This window comes from Pinus tabuliformis, chromosome 1_2, assembly GCF_031772625.1.
Source record: "Pinus tabuliformis cultivar Carrire ecotype Pingquan chromosome 1_2, CPIR1, whole genome shotgun sequence".
NCBI classification, from domain to species: Eukaryota; Viridiplantae; Streptophyta; class Pinopsida; order Pinales; family Pinaceae; genus Pinus; species Pinus tabuliformis.
This window is the reverse complement of record NC_142298.1, coordinates 214,126,111-214,136,302: the sequence shown is the minus strand read 5'-3', so window position 1 is coordinate 214,136,302 and position 10,192 is coordinate 214,126,111.

Genomic DNA, 10,192 nt, shown 5'->3' with positions numbered 1-10,192 from the left:
GACTTGACTTTTGTATGAAGCAAGTGTGGAAGGAAATATTTTGAATTGAATTTTTTTTAATAATCTTATAGGAATTGCATGCATGTGATACATATGAGAGATGAATCAACTAAGAAGAACATATAAAGGCTATGAAGCATTAACCCCAAGAATAATGCCACTAAAGGGATATTGGAACCCTATGGCATTCTTTCATCTCTAGGAGAAATGACATTTGAATCATGTTAGAGAAAGACAATTAGATGCCTTGGATCTAATAGTCTCTTTGATCTTCCCATTTAGGAAAGCCTTGATCGAGTAGATTTCCTAAAGGATGGTGTGACAAAGGATGGAATTGTTTGAACCTAGGTGAGTGACTGCAAGGAGGAGGAGACTCAAATAAAATTGCTATAAAAACTTTTGTCACACACTTAGTAGGATCGAGAGTGTGTATGGGTATGTTTAAAGAAAAATGTGAAAATAATTTTTTACTTGTGAAATATTGATGAAGTGAAGGATAACTATATAGATAAATATTTATTTGCAAGTTAATTTGTTGAAATGTAAGTTACATTGGGGAAATTAAGATATCCTATAGAAATAATAATCGTTGTATATGAAAATGGTTGTAACACATGTGTGGTGTTGGTTTTATAATATAGTATTAGATGTAACATTATAAGTCTAAAACTAACAAGGTTGTGAAGTAAATACCATTGGGTGAAGTAGTGGTAAAAATAAAGAACATGAAAACGATGTTGATATGCAAAATCAAGGATTTCGATAAAACTAAAAGGAATAAGGTCATATATTGTTCGAGTAAAACTTTTTTATGTTTGAATACTAATGACTATCTCTGCACACTTAGAATTTATTGCTTGTTAATTGGACTTGGATATGGAAAACATGTAATACCAAAAGGAATATTGACACCTAATATAGTGAGAGAAAATGTGTTGAGAAATGGGGAACCTCATGATGAAAAACCTTGGTCCCTTGATAGAATAGTTAAGAATATAGATTTTGTATGATGAAAGTTGAAAATATCTCTTATTGAATTTTTTTATGCTACCATCTCATGGTAATTGTATGTATTTGGTATAGTGAAGTGTGTAGCAAAGCAATAAAAGGGAAATGTATGAAAATGAACTATCGAAAACCCATGGGAATGAAATTGAACTCCACATAAGGCTGCAAATATGGCTTTGAAAAGGGATGACTATGAACTCATTGAGTCACCATAGACATGTTTGGAAAGGCACATAAGACACTAAAAAGCAATGGAGAAGCACTGAAGTATTGCTAGAATAGTGAAGAGCTCCATGCTTTTTCTATGCAATTTGTTTTGTTCATGCATGTAAGGCAAGGAAAGACAAAACAAAAGAACCAAGGGATTGTTATAATGGTGAAGACATCCCTTTATTTTATATGTAGTTTGTTTTTTTGAGCCACATAACATGCTGAAAAAATAAAGAAGAACCAAAGGACTGATAGAACACTAAAGGGATTTTTTTTGTGTTATTCAAGCCCATAGTGTCCATAGTTAGTTGTGTCAAATCAGTAATTGAAGGGTAGAATATTGATTCTTATATGTGAAGGAAAGTGACTCTCCCTTCTTAAATTAGTTTGTAACAAAATTAAGAGAACCAAAATAGTGTATCTACCTTTATGGTAATGAAATGAAATTATTTTTTAGTGTTTCATTATTTTTGCTATGTTGGTTAACTATGTATGTTTGAAATGAGGAGCTAGAACAATGTTCGATTATTCTTGGTTTATAGCTATAATTTCCTCATGTATGACCTCTATATATAGAATTATTTCCTTGAATTATATTTTTTCTGAGTAATATTTTAGGAATTCCAAAGTTATGGAGGTGGCTAGATAATGTTGACATAATGAGAAGGAAGAATAGATAAAGAGGACCATGTCATTGGCATAGAAAAGGAAGCATTGAGGAACAATGTTTTGGTAAAAGAGAGAATTGGAATGGTATATTCTACTAAGAATGACATCTAAAATGGTGTGAACACCAATGATGTTATTTTAAGGGGGATGGGATTGTAGCACCACAACCTTTAATGCCCCACTTTTATTGTAGTTGTATTTAATTAGGTTAATGATGCTTGTATGGGAAGGTAAATGTAAACGGATTAAAATGACCCAAAAATTGTAATTATATTCTAATAAAAATTGATGAAGAGGTGAAGCCTTGATACATACGATGAGAAGCCATGAGGAGGAGGGAAACTAGAAAAATGGGATTTAGGGAATTAATATTTACCAATAAATTATTTGGCTGAGCCAATAATCATAGGATCAAGATTGTTAACTTTCCCAGAGAAAATATCTTATGGGAAGGTGTGGTAGTAACACTGACATTTGTGGAAGTAGTGGCATTATACCCCAACTATCTCATCAAGGTATGGGCATTGTAGTACTCAAATAATTTGGATTCTAACTATACTATTTTCATATGACCATGATGAGAAGACCTAATACGTAAATAATTAAGGAAGAAACCCATGAAGGAATGTGAGAAGAGAGGTGCAAAGATAAAAGATACCATCACTGGTGAAAGCACTCATGTGGGTGAGAGTGTAGGGTAGCGAGACATAAAGGAGTATCATGTGGATATAAAACCATATGCATGACATAATAATCTATTTGTGATGCTATTCCACCTTATTTGATGAGCTTGATTTGATGAAGGAGAATGGCCTTAATGACTCTGCCCTATATCGTTGAATGATAACTTTCCTTGTGGCTTCTTGGTCTAGCTTGAGGGTAGCTAGCTACATGAAATACCACAATGTAGTTGATCCTATGGTGGGGTGGGACGTGGCCAACTACTCATTAGTTGTAGGCAGTTAATCATATTGATCAAATAAGTAACCTTATATACTTCAAATATGTAATATCAATCATGTTCAATGAGATAGAAATGATGTTGATAAACTATGTGCATCTATCAATTTTCTTGTTGAATGGATATATTTCCTATGTGATGCGTGTTCATGAAATGAAATCATAAATTTGGATGTAATGGCTATGTAGTGTAAATTATATTTCGTTAATCTTAATATCCACATATGATGTGCTTCCATATGAATAGGACTAATGGATTTTTGGCTTGGTTAGCATTATTTTTTTAGGACTATGTAGGATATAAAAATTAAGATGACATGAATGAGAATACTTATAGGTTTCTCTGATCAGAGACCTTGGAAAGGGATTTTAGGGTCCAATTTGTGATGTTTCAAAGGAATGGTTTATGGATCTATTTTTAGGAGGTATTGCGGAACCTATTACCTTAAGTGATAAGCCAAAATGTTGGTTTTCTATTTAAGTTTGTATCCCAAAGAAAAGATTAGATGTTTAAATAGGCTGAAGAGGATATTTGGGCACTTCAGAATCTTTTGAGCAGGTGATTTCTCAGTCCAGAGTCCATTGTAGAGCTTGGAACAAGCGTGAGAAGCTTTATCAAGCCATTTATAATTTTAGGAATTGATATTCTAGTTTCAATAGTGTTGGAAACTTAGGATTGGAGTCTTTACCCCAATCCTTGGTCACATGGGCTGGTGGAGAGTTATGATTGAGAGCTAGTTACAATAGGGGATTATTTCAAAAGGATGAGAGATCAAGAGTCAAATATTTGGCTATTGATCTTTCGACTATCAGAACACTGAAGATTGAGATATCAACTAGCAAGATTCTACCTACAACAACAATATATCCCAAATATATGTCGGATAATGGGACTCATATCTAATCATTAATATCGATTATCAAGTGGCAAGGCTATCCGATATAAAGATGTTATGATGTGAAAAATGTTGTACAAACACCTGAAACTAACATATCCTAACATGACTATTTAGTAAAAAAAAATTCCTTAAACGACTATGTCTATAACAATATTGGCTTTCTAGGGTTAGAGATATTGAGTTTTAACTTTTTGTGGTTGGAAAATACTCCAAACAAATGTGGATGAAAACCCTCAATACTCATGAGCCCAATACATTTATTGATTAAAAAAAATATTCCCTTCAGTGAATATTTTCTATTAGGACCCTCACTATCAACGTTTGGATTAGCAAGGTATCAATTATCGAGTGTTAGGATGTCAGGTATCATGAGATCAAATCACCAATTATCAGGGCATCATATTGATATTAATATATCTACAAAGATGTAGACATGGAAACAAATAAGGAAGCTCTTGGTGTCGTATAATGGTGATGTGGTATGCGAACGATATGATGTTGTGACATTTTGACATTGACATGGTGATGTGGGAAGAAGATACAACATAACATGGGTTAGAGTGCATAGTAGGAGGAGGTCGGGTAAAATCCAATGTTCTGAGGTGACATGGATGGTAGATGATAATATATCAAAGTGTTGAGAGATCCACCCTTTTGATGTCAAATGATTGGTCCTCATGTTGTCAGATCATTAAGAGATCGAATACTAGGGATTCAAATATTTTCCATTGATCATTCTTCCTGATGTCATGAATCCAATATTATTCCTATGTGTACTAGGTAGGATGAAGTGGGTTGACTATGGAAATGGTCCAATGTGATGCGGACATATACTACCATGTTTCTTCCATGTGTTGGTATTGTATGAATACTAAAATGGTACTTGGGAGGAGAGAGCTTTGGATGAGCCTAACTTTGTGTATATAACTTGGAATTGGATAAACTTTATATCATTTTACATCTCTTGATGAAAAGAAAATGATGGTGGCCTCAAAAATAAGTTTTAAGGTAACTTAAGGAAGAATAACCTTGATGATACCCATCTCCATAAAGTAGCCTTATAGGTTGACACTAGGTATCCTGCAACCTCAATTAAGCATTAAGAGGGTTTACTATGTTACACTTCTCCATTTTATGCATTTACCCTTTACATTTACCATTTATTACTTGACCTTTTCCCTTTACCATCAACCATTATCCATTTTCCATTATTTTTTATCTACCCTCGTATTACTATTTTTAGCATCCTTTATATTTTTTCTCCAAAACATTAATTTTACCTTTAAATACTTTTACTTATTCACACTTTGAGAAATTTCCAAATTCCCACATCTAAGCTCTGTATTACTTTGTTATTTTTTCTCATACCATTTTCATCCTAAGTTCCTTTAGCATATCTCCCTATGACACATCATCTCATTGGACGTATCCCAAGGAGACATTTGTATGGCATTGATTAGACAATAATGATTGGGTGACAAGCTGGCAGACAAAGGACCAAAGTTTAAACTCTCCACAAACTGCACATAATTTTATAATTCTCCATGCTTAATACATGAACAATATGAGGGTTGGTTATCTTTATAATTATTTTGAAATATATTACCACTATGCATGTGGGACTAAAATATGGTCTTATAAATCAATGACTTAGATTCACCTTCAACAAAATCAATAGTTGTTGTGTCACTATACTTTGGAGGTCGTAACTTGAGTTTTTCATTTTTGATTTGGGCATATGCAAGCTCATTGGAAAAAATAACATATTGAGAGTTATTTCCATGGCTAAAATTATATATATCATTTCAAAAAAACAGAAGAATAGTTGTGACCATTTAGGACCTATCATTAAATTATTTTTTAAAATGATATAGAAAAGAGGAAACCTAGAATATCTGAAATGGGACCCAATTTATAGGACAAATATCTAAGTTTAGAATTTAATTTAGTTAGCATAAAAAGGAAAAAATAAACTAGACCATAAATAATTTCCAAGAAGATGAATGGAATATTATAAAAAATATGTGAATCATATTACGATGGCGAGGATGTATTCCATCAATCATTGTTCTACAATTTTGTGACTGTATTGTATTTTACTAGAACCAATTTCCCCTTTTTCATCCCAGTCTCAGGCCAACAACTTGATGAATTGTGTAGTTTAGTTGTAAAGTCGATCCTTGCCTGTAATTATTTTCTTTATTCTAGGTTATTATACTATCTATTTGGTCCATAGGAGTCCCCTCCCATTCCCTTAGGGAAAAATGCATTCAATTCCTATTTAGGTATCTAAAATTTAATGGATTTCTTTAGTCACATACACAAGTTGAACTTAAATTCCAATTTGTAATGATTTTGACTCTCACAGTGAACTATTTCTAAATTATGTGATATTTTTTATTTCATAGAATTTTATTAAGAATTATATCTCATGAATTTTCTCCTATGAATCTTATCATACTGAATGAATGAAGTCATTGAAACCTCTCTAAAATACTTAGATCATCTCTTTTCTTTTATATATATGCATATTGCTTCAAATGCCTCTTCCTCATTATGTGTGAGTGGATGAATATGATGGAATTGATCACTTGTGATATAATCATTTAATTATTCTTTACTTATTTCTTATTATTTACCACCGAGTCCACTCACAAATGTGAATGTGCTAAATTCTTTATTTATCATTATTGAGTTAATTGAAAAATCTGAGTGTAAAAGAGGAGTACCACCTGTATAAAAATGTATAGGGAACTTTAATAATTCCCTAATAGGTTTACTATGGTCATTAATAGGAAAAGAGATCAACATTTTTGGTGACCATATTGGGGAAAGTGATTCATTTTCAATAAATTATCCAAGAAACTAGAAGCTTTGTGGTTCAAGTTTTTTCTTTTAAATTGAATTCGTAGATTTCTAGTCACATAGTGGGAGATCATGGTGTTTCTTCAAAACCTTATTCAAATAACATCATATAGGCTTAAATATTATGGATTTATAAGTATATATATGTTATAGTGATTTCTTTAAAACCAAGAAGCATCCAACAATTGGGAGAATGAGTTCCCTAGAGACTGCATTATTGAAGCTTTCAATTTTGAAGAGAGATGTCTTGATGACCCAACTAAAAATATCCCAAGATTACATGAGTATCTATATGATGACTTCAATGACTAATTTCTTCCATGTTTAATGATAGTATTCCTTCCCAAATGAATCACATCAATATTTTTTCAAGTCATGGAAAAAGGAGAGGGTCCCAAAGAAAGCCTATTGATGTACAAAAGTCCCCTCAATCTACAAGGAAAGATTCATCCCTTAATAAATATTTCCATGGGCAAGTTCCCCATTTTATTTTGAGATAATTTGGAGGATCCAAAAATTATTTGGTTAAGTTTCATAGTGCTTGTGATATTTATAATGTGTCTAAAAATAATATTGTTTGTAGATTGTTTTTCCTAACTATACAAGGAAATGCATGTGAATGGTTTTCTTCTTTACTGCTTGGAACAATCACAACCTTTTATAAGATTTATTTTTGGAGAAATATTTATAAAGGAAATATCCCTATTATATTTTCTTGAATATGGTCGAAATCCATATGAATGAAAAAGAAAAAATTAACCACTTCAGTTTAAGATTTATGAAATTCCTTCATGAGATTCCTCATGAAATGTTTCCAAATAATTTCATCATATTTAGTTGTCATGAAAATATTTTATCTATGAATTTGATATGTTTATTGAATTAAGAGAAAATTTTCAATTGGAAAGAATTAATTCGATGAGATAAAGTAATTGAAGTATTCATGAAATTGGTGGTGATACCTTAAAATTTCAATATGATTTGAAGAAAATAAAAAGAAAAATCTGATAAAATATGTGAATTGTTTTTGTACATTAGATTATGTTCCTCAAGATGAGAATCATAATGTTTCAATTCAAGAATAATACCATCATCCACATGCCCTATGGGAGGGGGATTTTAATCTCTCAATGTTCAATCTCGAAGAAACATTGACAATCAGTTTAAAGATGGATTGAATTAACTTCCACTATATACACACGAAGAGTTTATTCAATATTATTGTTGTGAAAATATTGCGATGGTTTATTAATGGTCATGCCAAGTATGTACAAAGCCACAAGAGGAATGCTGACATAAGGTCAACAAAATTGATTTTTATTTCTCATATCAAGTAGAGTTTAATGAAAAATAGGTCTCTTCAGCATCAACAACAAAGGGAATTGTATGATAAGATGAATGGATGGTATGTTTTATTTTCGAGGACAATAAGATTCTTAGTATGTGTAAAGTGTGAAATCAAATTATCCGCAATGTTCATAGATGAGTGTTGACATTTCAAATCCAAAAAGTGATCCATCATCAAGAAATAGAGTCTAAAGCTTGAATGCAATTGAAAACCATGTATATATGTATGAAGACATGTAAGATTAGGAGAATATTATTGGTAAAAAGCAAGAACCATCCCTCCAACTCTCCATAGATTTTTAGCATCAATTCATTTTTGTATTTCCACCATGATATAATTTTTGTTTCTTGATGGAGGAGTACTTTTAGAACATTTATAATAAACCAAGACTCTCAAACATGGTTGGGAACAAACATATAATTTGGTTAAGTACATGGACACTTTGTAAGTCTACTTATAATTGAGAGTTACCACTCCCTCCAAGTATGTAAGGGTAGGTAGATTTTGTATAATTTTTTCATATCAATCAAATTTTGCTAATAAACATGTGCTAGAATCAAGATAGTGGTGGTTTGGTATGACTCCATAGTTCAATGTACAAGGTAGTTAGCTTGATTTTAGTGTTCTCAGCAACCCATAGGGGATCCTTATCCTACAATTTGAGCCAAATGTTGATTTCCATTCCATTTTGAGTATTTTAGATGATCATTATGAAGACCTAAAATGTTTAAGAGTTTAAAAGTAGTTCAAGTTATGATGCTCTCTTATAGAAAGTTAATTAGATGGTTTTTGCTTTGGAAAATTAAAGGGTTACTAAAAAACGATATTGGATAGGTTCATCCTTTTATTTGATAGCTCTATGTTTAACATGTACCAAACACTTTACCAATGTAAACATAGGTCATTCACCTAATATATTACAAAATTACGTTCTCCCTTACAAAATTATCCATTATATTCCTTCTCAATTTTTATTCTTTTAACATTTAGCTTTTAGATTTACCATTTATTGTTTTACCTTTCTATTTGCAATCCATCATTATCCATATTTATTTTTCTTTTTTATGTTCTATTATTTTTTATATATCCTATATTATTTCAAAAATTTCAGTACATCCATACTTCTATAGTTAGCCTTTCCATTTTCCACTTTCCCTTTTTTCCTTGTTTACTATTTCTATAATTGTTCATTTCAGTTTCTAACTAGTTTTTATATTTCTAATTTATTTTCCATATTATTTATTTTTCCATAACAATATTTCCATACTATTTCTATAATTCCCCCACAACTAACACCTTCATAATTACTTCACACAACCAGTTCCTCCCCTCACTTTATTACTTAGTTAATTTTACCTTTATTTACTCACCTCCATGTTATTTTATTATTATTTCTCATATCATTTTTGTCCAAAGTTCCTTTGGCATATCTCCCTATGGTAGTGAGTTGGACATATCCTAGGGTGAAATTTGGATGGCATTGATTAGAAATTGATGATTTGGTGTTTGGATGGCATTGATTGGAAATTGATGATTTGGTGATGAGTTGGGTGATTGATATGCAGATAAAGGAAAAACGTTTACACTCTCCACAAACTACACATAATTTTATGATTGTATATGCTTAATACATGAGAAATATGGGGGTAGTTATATTTATAAATATTTTAAAGTATATTACCACTATGCAATGGGATTAATATTGGACTTGTCAATCAACAACTAAGATCCAACATCAAAAAAATCAATTGTTGTTGAATCATGTATTTTGGAGATCATAAATTGAGTTTTCAATGTTTGATTTGGGTAAACAAGAGCTCATTCGGAATATGAAAGTGTGAAAAAAACATTGAGAGTGGTTTCCATGTCTAACCTTATAGATATAATTTTAGAACATTAAAAGAAAAATCATTTTGGGTCTATCATTAAATTATTTTTGAAAATGTTTAGAAAAAATAAATGTAAAGTATTTAAAATGTGGCCTAGTTTAGAGGACGAATATGTAAGTTCAAGATTTAATTCACTTAGCATAAGAAGGTCAAAGGAGCCTAACTTTAAATTAGTTTGAATAAGATGAATAAAATATTATAAAAAATAGGTGAAGAATAATATTAAGGAGAGGACTAATTCCATAAATGATTCCTCTATAATTTTGTGAGTGTCTTGTATTTTATTTGAAGCAATTTCACCTTTCCTTTTCGCCCCAATATCAAATCATGTAGCTTTATGAATT